Source organism: Moschus berezovskii, chromosome 11 (assembly GCF_049115385.1).
Source record: "Moschus berezovskii isolate FMDL1 chromosome 11, NW_MosBer_1.0, whole genome shotgun sequence".
NCBI classification, from domain to species: domain Eukaryota; kingdom Metazoa; phylum Chordata; class Mammalia; order Artiodactyla; family Moschidae; genus Moschus; species Moschus berezovskii.
In genome coordinates, this window is record NC_142470.1 from 41086770 (window position 1) to 41095629 (window position 8860).

General features: G+C 40.9%; 1 pseudogene; it reads right to left on the reverse strand.

Moving 5' to 3' along the window:
- Positions 1 to 326: 326 nt before the first annotated feature.
- LOC129539274 (protein tyrosine phosphatase type IVA 1 pseudogene) lies at positions 327 to 886 on the reverse strand (annotated as a pseudogene).
- Positions 887 to 8860: the final 7974 nt, after the last annotated feature.

Sequence of the window (8860 nt, forward strand, 5' to 3'; positions counted from 1 at the left end):
CTGGGTATTTTGGCACCTAGTCTTTCTAAATTTCTTACATATTGGTAAGATTCTGGCATGGAAACAGATTTAATGACATGACTCAATACTGCATGATTTCAGGAAAGGTCAATTGGTACAAATTGTAAGCACATATCAAATGCTGAACAGCAAGAATTCTTTACTAGTATCCAAATAGGTTGATCAGAACCTGAACAGAGACTGCAATTCTGCCAGGCCTGTGGCCTGGTAAAACTGCTTTTCAACACTCCTTTGGAAGCTTCATCAGACTTATTCACCAAGTCAACCAGGCTATCTGCTATGTACGACAAATTCATCCCGTCTCAAGTTGCACTTCCAAGCAATGGCATCATGCACCCTGGCTTTATTGAATGCAGCAATTGTTTCTATGCCCATTGGAGTCTTTGAAGCGCAGCCGCATTTTAGGACGATACTTCTCCAAATACAAAAGTTGCTTGCTGTTAAAAGCTCCTCGCCGCTTTTGTCTTATGAACTGTACTGCATCTTCATATTTCATTCCACCTTCAATTAACGCTAGGGCAACAAGCACTGGAGCTCTGCCAAGGCCTGCAACACAATGAACAGCAATACAACAACCAGGGTCTTCACGAAACTTAATTTTCACAAGACTTAACCAATCATCAACAATCTGGTTAGATGGTGGTGCGCCATCATCAAAAGGCCAATGGAGAACATGGATGCCTTCTTTCTCCACAAGAGTAGTGTCATAAGTTGCTTCACATACTCTTACAATTGTGGTAACTCCATACTTCTTAAGTTCCTCTATAAATTTGCTTAACGTTGCATTAGTTGGGTTGTGTGTAATAAGAAATCTCATGTTCCTGTATGTAACTTCCACAGGAGCTGGGCGGTTCATTCGAGCTATGTTAATTTAGTTAAAAAACACTCAATAGGGATATGAAAGAATTTAAAAAATTGAATACAGAAATGATGCACAAGAAACACAGTCAACTTCAATATACTCCACTTGAAATTCTCAGTGCTTTTAAGTATGAAGGTGGGAGTAATGAATTAATGAACCTCTTAACAAGAAGCAGCAATTCTTCGATCCAGTAATACTGAGGCAATAGAAAGGAAGTGCACTGAGGTTTACCCCATCCAGATCAGAACTCTTGTAAAAAAAATGCTCTGCGGATTTCAATTCAACACTTCTGTGTCCAGGTTAACCAGTCTTATGGGGGCTTCTTGGTTGAGCAGTAATGAATTTCTGCAGTTCACTTGTCTGCATAGAGGTCGTGCTGTGCCTGGCAGTAATCTCCACTGCCCTTCAGAAACTCCATAAATGTGTGACCAAGAACACCACAGAACTGAGGAATATGTCTACTCATTGAAGATTGTGGCCTAACCATACAGCCGGTCGCGAGGCCTAACACATCCACCAATTTGTAGCCTCTGATCCACATATATATCTTTAAGAAATATAGTATTTTCTTTTCCCTTGACATGAGCTACTAATCCCTTTATTTTTCAAAAAGATATTTCAAAAGAGAAGTTGGCAATTTGGCAACCAAGATATGCTTCAGTAGGTGAACAGATAAACTGTGATACATTCAATCAATGGAATATTATTCAGAGCTAAAAAGAAAGAAACTAGGAAGCTATGAAAAGATTTGCAGAAAACTTAAATGCATATTACTAAGTGAAAGAAGCCAATCTGAAAATGCTACATACTGCATGCTTCCAACTATATGTTATGGAAAAAATCAAAACCATAGAGACAGTTAGATGAGTGATTGCCAAGGGTTAGAAGGGAGGGAGGGATGAACAGGAAGAACACAGAGGGCTTTTAGGACAGTGAAACTACTCTGCATGATACTATAATGATGGGTACATGTCATCACTGCTGCTGCTGCGTCACTTCAGTCGTGTCCGACTCTGTGTGAGCCCATAGACAGAAGCCCACCAGGGTCCCCCGTCCCTGGGATTCTCCAGGCAAGAACACTGGAGTGGGTTGCCATTTCCTTCTCCAATGTGTGAAAGTGAAAAGTGAAAGTGAAGTCGCTCAGTCGTGTCCGACCCTTAGCGACCCCATGGACTGCAGCCTACCAGGCTCCTCTATCCATGGGATTTTCTAGGCAAGAGTACTGGAGTGGCTTGCCATTGACTGTCTACTAAAAAAACACACACAACGTAAAAGTTGAGAGTTAGATTTTATTCATTGGGAATGTTAGGACTTGAGCCTGGGAGACAGTATCTTAGGTGAACCAAGAGAGCTGACTCTGAGGAGGTAGGGGAGGAGACAGGCTATATACAAGCTTCAGCAAGGGGCAGGTAATCTGAATATTAAAAGATTACTGTTAATTAAGAGAAAACTAAATCTCTCACAGGAAGAGATTTAGTGTTCTTCTATGCATGGAAAGATGCAAGCATCTGAGCTTGCTGACATCATTTCTTTCATATGCATCTAGCTATGTGGGGCCAATTGTGCTTTCTTTATTGTTCACATATTAAGTCCTTGATTTCTGTAAGAGATGGCGAATGTGGTAAATGGCCACCTCTCATATCCCCCCAGCTCCTCAGTGTTTACTGGGGAGGAGGTAGCTGATGGCATCCAAATAGTTGGCTTTGCTTCACCTGGGCTCATAAATTTGCAGTTGGAAAAGTCTTGTTTACTGGTAGAGCTTAGAGTAGAAAATATTTCATTTCACATTACATTGCTCCAAGTCCATACAGCGTCCAATACCAAGAGTGAACTGTAATGCAAAGTGCGGGCTTTGAGTGATAATGCTGTGTCAATATAGGCTCATCAGTTGTAACAAAGGTACCTCTCTGGTGGATGACATTGGTAATGGGGATAGCATGTGTAGGGGCAGGAAGTATAAAAGAAATCTCTCTCCCTTCTGCAATTTTGCTGTGAAACTAAAACTGCTCTAAAAAAGGGAAGGTCAGTTTAAAAAGAGAGAGAGAAGTTTGGACTATACCTATGTGTCATTTTCATCATTCCATTGGCCAGAACTTAAAAAAAACAATTGAATTCATGTAAACATTTTGATTCTTAAATCTCAAATATGTCTTAGTAGATTAAGATTTTAGGAAACAAAAGCATGCCTGAGGTGACAATATGCAAAAGAAGCTTCAGCCTAGAGGGATCTGAGTTGTCAGGGACATTAAAGCTCATTAGCAGAATTCCCCTACAGAAACAGTCACATTCCTGGTACTGCATTTCACAGTTCTTAGAAAAACCTTCTCATTGAAGTTAGGGTGTTGCACTCCAGCTGAGAGCCTGAGGTTTTTTATTGAAAGGCAAACATATTGGTTTTATATCTTGTGCTTTCTGGAGGGTGTAACTTTTTTATCTTTAAAGTGACAAGAGCAAGAAAATAAAAAGTGTGGGATGGGAACGCGTGGAGATCCACTCACCTGCAACTATATTAAACCACCCACCAGCTGTTTATAACTTACATTATTCCATCCTACAAGAAATCTTTAACTTATGAAAAGGATGTCTTTGCCGGGGTTTAACAAGTGGAACTGAGTGAAATGCTACACTTGCTTTTGATGGTGTGAGAGTTATCTTTTGCAAGCTATTGACATTCTTTTTCCACTGTTTTCTTAAAAGATTAGCCTTAGGGAACACAAATAATTAGTTATAAAATCTCTGGCAGGATATTTAATCAATCACATCTTGGTTTCAGCTGACACGAGGGCTGTGGTCATCGTGGCAAAGGCAGATGCAGAGAGGGCCGGGACTAGGCTGCCCTCCTCACCAGCTGTGTGAGCTTGTTCAAAGGATGACCCAGAAAGTCCCAGAACAAACCAAAACTTGGGCAATCTGGTTGCACTGCTGGCATTTGTGTTTACCGTGCAGCCTGAAGTTCTTTGTAGGCAAACTGACAAGGAGTAAGAGCAAACAAACAATACTTCAGAAGTCTAATCCCCAAGGAGAAATTTGGGGATCTTCTAACTCTCAAGGCACCAGGATGGATGGGGAGAAGTGAAGTAATTTGTGTAGGCTGGTAAAAATACCCAGGCTTGTTTTTGACATTTCAGTTCATGCATGTATTAGGGTTCTCCAGAGAAAAGAAGCAATAGGATGTACATGTGTGTATTCTAAAAAAATTGCTCGTGCACAAACACACAAATATATAGAGTAAAGAACTGGCTCAGGCAGCTTTAAAGCCAAGTACAAAACCTTCAGATGGGCCGTCAGGCTGGGGACTCATGGAGAAACTGATGTTGCGGTTCAGTCTGGAGACCACCTGCAGGTAGAATTCTTTTTTTCTTGGGGAGATCAGTCTTTGTCCTATGAAGGCCTTCAACTCACTGAATGAGGCCCACCCACATTGTGGAGGGCAACCTGCTTTCCTCAAAGTTCACCAAAATGTTATTTTCACTCAGAAAACATACTCACAGAAACATCCAGAATAATGTTTGGCCAAATGTCTGGGCACCATGGCCCAGGCAAGTGGACCATAAAATTAACCAAAATTAACCATCACAACAGGTTCCTGTCAGCTAGTAGATTAAATATTATACATTTGCACCAGGTCAAGTTCACACTATTTAGGGAAGATAAGTCAAGGAAAGGGTATAATGAACATATAAGTCAGAATCTTTAAAGGAGTATATAGAAGGAAATCAGTCCTGAATATTCATTGGAAGGACTGATGCTGAAGCTGAAACTCCAATACTTTGGCCACCTGATGTGAAGAGCTGACTCATTTGAAAAGACCCTGATGTTGGGAAAGATTGAGGGCAGGAGGAGAAGGGGACGACAGAGGATGAGATGGTTGGATGGCATCACTGACTCAATGGACATGGGTTTGGGTGGACTCCAGGAGTTGGTGATGGACAGGGAGGCCTGGCTTGCTGTGGTTCATGGAGCCGCAAAGAGTTGGACACGACTGAACGATTGAACTGAACTGAACTGAGTTAATAAAAATAGAACAACAGCAATAGGACGAATCTAAATAACAAAAATTAGTAGCTAACATTTCTTTGGTATTGTGTATCAGGAATGTTTGAATCCTCACAAAACTCTATGAGGCAACAAATATCCCTGGAATCCATAACCTGGGTTCAAATTCCAGCTCTCCCACTCACTAACTGTGTGACTTTGGCAAATCTTTTAGCCTCTCTGAACTTCAGTTTCCTTAATAGGAAAAAATAAGAATAATCACAGCAGCAACTGCTGAAGATTATCGGGAAGATTAAATGAGTTATCCCACACCAAGTATGTAGAACAGTACTTGGCTATTAGAAGCAGACGGGTTTCCTAGATGGCTCAGCAGTGAAGAATCCGCCTGCAATGCAGGAGATGCGCGTTTGATCCCTGGGTCAGGAAGACCCTCTGGAGAAGGAATTGGCAACCCACTCCAGTATTCTTGCCTGGAGAATCTCATGGAAAGAGGAACCTGGCGGGCTACAGTCCATGGGGTCATCAAGAGTTGGATACAACTTAAGCAACTGAGTACACAAGCAGGCATGATAGCCATCTGAAACCTAGAAATGGTGAATTTGCTGGGTATTCCTGCATGACAATATCCAGCATACTTATAAGGAGATAAATGAACACATCCTTCCACTGAAGTCTTACGAGCCTCAAGTTCCACTGAAAACACCCTATTCCAGTCTCCCTTGGCAAACCCACAACCAATTTTGCCAAAGAACGAAATGTAGCAGAGGCCTGACACATGTCATGTGTATTCTTCAGAACAGTTTCTTTTCATTATCTTTACTGAGTTTGGATTAAATACAGCCATTTTAGGAATGATATTTCCCCAGACATGGGTGGCAGATAAAAGGGTGGGGTAGCATGAAATATGGAGAAGGCAATGGCACCCCACTACAGTACTCTTGTCTGGAAAATCCCATGGACAGAGGAGCCTGGTAGGCTGCAGTCCATGGGGTCGCTAAGAGTCAGACACGACTGAGCGACTTCACTTTCACTTTTCACTTTCATGCAATGGAGAAAGAAATGGCAACCCACTCCAGTGTTCTTGCCTGGAGAATCCCGGGGACGGGGGAGCCTGGTGGGCTGCTATCTATGGGGTCGCACAGAGTCGGACACGGCTGAAGTGATTTAGCAACAGCAGCAGCATGAAATAAAAATGAGAAGCCCAAGATAATTCAGGATGGGCTAGTGTGAATGACTCCCAGACCTGAACATCCCTGGGTTTATTTTGTTGTGTTCCAGGCTACAGGAATTATCTTGCAGAAATATTTTTTGACTTACAGTAATACTGGGATCTCCATACTGAAAATCAATGTGTATTTTGTTTCCTTCTAGAGCGTTTCGACAACAGTAGCCTCAGATGCTTTAGGATACTCATTGTGCCATTAGAAGTCAGCCACTAACAATAGATCTTAGATTTCCTGTAACTCAGTCAAGGGTATTTTGTAGCCGTGATGGCCCAAGTCACAGGGGAACCATTGGGAAGATCTTTAGGTTTAAGTGACTTCTTGATTTAATGTCTTATGGCTGAGTTTCTCAGCTTTTCCTACCCTCATTTGTGAAATGGAACTAATTTTTGAGTGTAGTTTGCTCACTGTCTTTAACCATTTGGTTTCCTTTCCTTCCCTGACTTTGCTTATTGCCACTTCAGAGAGCGATGCCCTCATTGATTTCCTTTGCCTGGGGCTTTGGTTAAATGAGAACTTTCAAAACCCTGACACAGTTGTTCTCTGATCATGATAGAAGCTGGACTAAGAGCCTCCCCTAGCCTGGAAACCCATGGCATAGGTCCCCTATAGTTGCTTTCTGCTGGTGGCCTCAATCTTTCAACTCTAAGTATGGAAAACCAATAAATGGCAACAAATGATTTTATGCTAACTAGGTTGAAAGAGATTCTCCAGTCTGCTATTAAAAATCAGTCCAAAAATTGCAGTAGAGGCCAGCACGTTGTTAGATAATCAGGGTTATTTACTAATGTTTTGACAGCTCCACTTAGCATAAAGGGCAACAGGAGACACTTTTGACCACAGAAGCCCCCACACAATGTTTTATTGACTTGGCTGATTTATAAATCCTACTACCATGAGATAATTGGCAACTTACTCCTTCACAGATGTGAGTTATGCAATCAGCGTGGGAAAAAGATCCAATGAAGCTGACTTGCTGGAAATCTTTGCTTTCAATCTATAATATATAATAAGGTTAAGAATAAAAAAGAGTGCCAAACACCAGTGTTTTGTCAAGCAGTATACAGATGTAATTTGTTTCATTATTGTCAGCAATATCAGGATCAATTGATCAGTCATCTGTCTATCTATGTATTCTATGACATCTAAACTGAGCACTCTGTTAAACGTCAAGATAATCAATATTACATATTTTTATTTTTTGCAAATAGTCCTCCAGGCCTGCATAATGAAGTCTAACTTTGGTTTCAAAGACTGTGTTTTAGGGTTTTGTTTTATTTTTCCAATGAATAATTTCTTCTGCTTACCCATTCTTTATTTTGATACTGAGTCTCATAGATCAATTACTATTATTAATCAACTGGAAGAGTAAATTAATACCATAGACACATGAAGGGTCAGTCTGCCAGCTGGCATGAACTGTAAAAGGTGGCGTGTGTGTTTGTGTCATAAATAGTTCTGCATGATGATATGGCTATTGTTTGCAGAAAACTTTATATTTTTGTTAGGTCAGAAAGCCTGTAATTCTCAAAGTGATCTCTGAACCTTATTTAATGCAGCAAACAGAAGGAGCTGAGTTGAACTTTGGTGTCTGCCAGTTGGAAAGTAATAACTTTCCCAACTCTCTATAAGTGACTTGTGCCTTGTGATGAATGTGGACCCTTCCTTCATGAGGGTTTCCCAATATTATACACTTGTAGCAAATAAGGTTAGAACCTTTAAAATATAGCATTTAGTAATGTGCTGGAAATAGCTTCCTCGATTCCTTTAAAGGTCACTGCATTTGCTTTCCAGGCGTCATTTTAGCTCAAGCCTCCACAGAGTGGAACTAAGAACATGCTTGCCTTCACACCTTCAATTTTCCCAAGTTTAAGAGTAAAATGGCAGGATAGAGTGGAAGGTGTGTGTGCGTGCACGTGCTCTTGTGAGTTTAGAAAGATGTAGAAATGCATTGTCAAAATAATCTCAATTATCTTGGTTATATACATGCATATATATATATATAGGTTATATACATGCACATTGCTTCTTCAATTGGAGGTAACATTAGACTTGTATTATCCTCCATCCAGATCCAAGCTTCTAGGAGTGAAATTGGGGCAATAGCTACTAAAGGAAAACAAACTCTGCAGAAAGCATTCAGTTCTTTGTGCTTTGCCTGAGCACTCCATGTGTCCCCAACCAAAGTATATTAGTAAAACTCTGTATGTGTGTGTTCAGTTGCTCCTGACTCTTTGCGATCCTATGAATTATAGCCTACCAGGTTCCTCTGTCCCTTGGATTTTCTAGGCAAGAATACTGGAGTGGGTTGCCATTTCCTCCTCCAGGGGATCTTCCTGACCCAGGGATTGAACCCACATCTCCTGTGTCTCCTGCATTGAAGGCAGATTCCTTACTGCTGAGCCACCAGGGAAGCCCATGTAAATTAGCATCAAACCACAAACTTTGCTGCTGTTCCACTGGAAAAAATAGATTCATTAAGCCATTGACATGAAGCATGAAATAGTCAAATGTAGCCTTGTTATCAAAATTAGAATTGGAATGGTAGATTGCAACAAAAGATGATTTCACACTAACGGACACAACTCAAGACTAAGCTGACAAGAAGAGAAAGGCTTCTTTTGTAAAGCACATTGCACTGTTTTTAGAATATCAGTGTCATTCGTCAGTACTGCCAATGTTCTCATCTTCCTCACATTATCAACCTCCTTGTTAACAGCATCTTCATCACGTTTATAGTTGGCAGTCATGTTTCCTT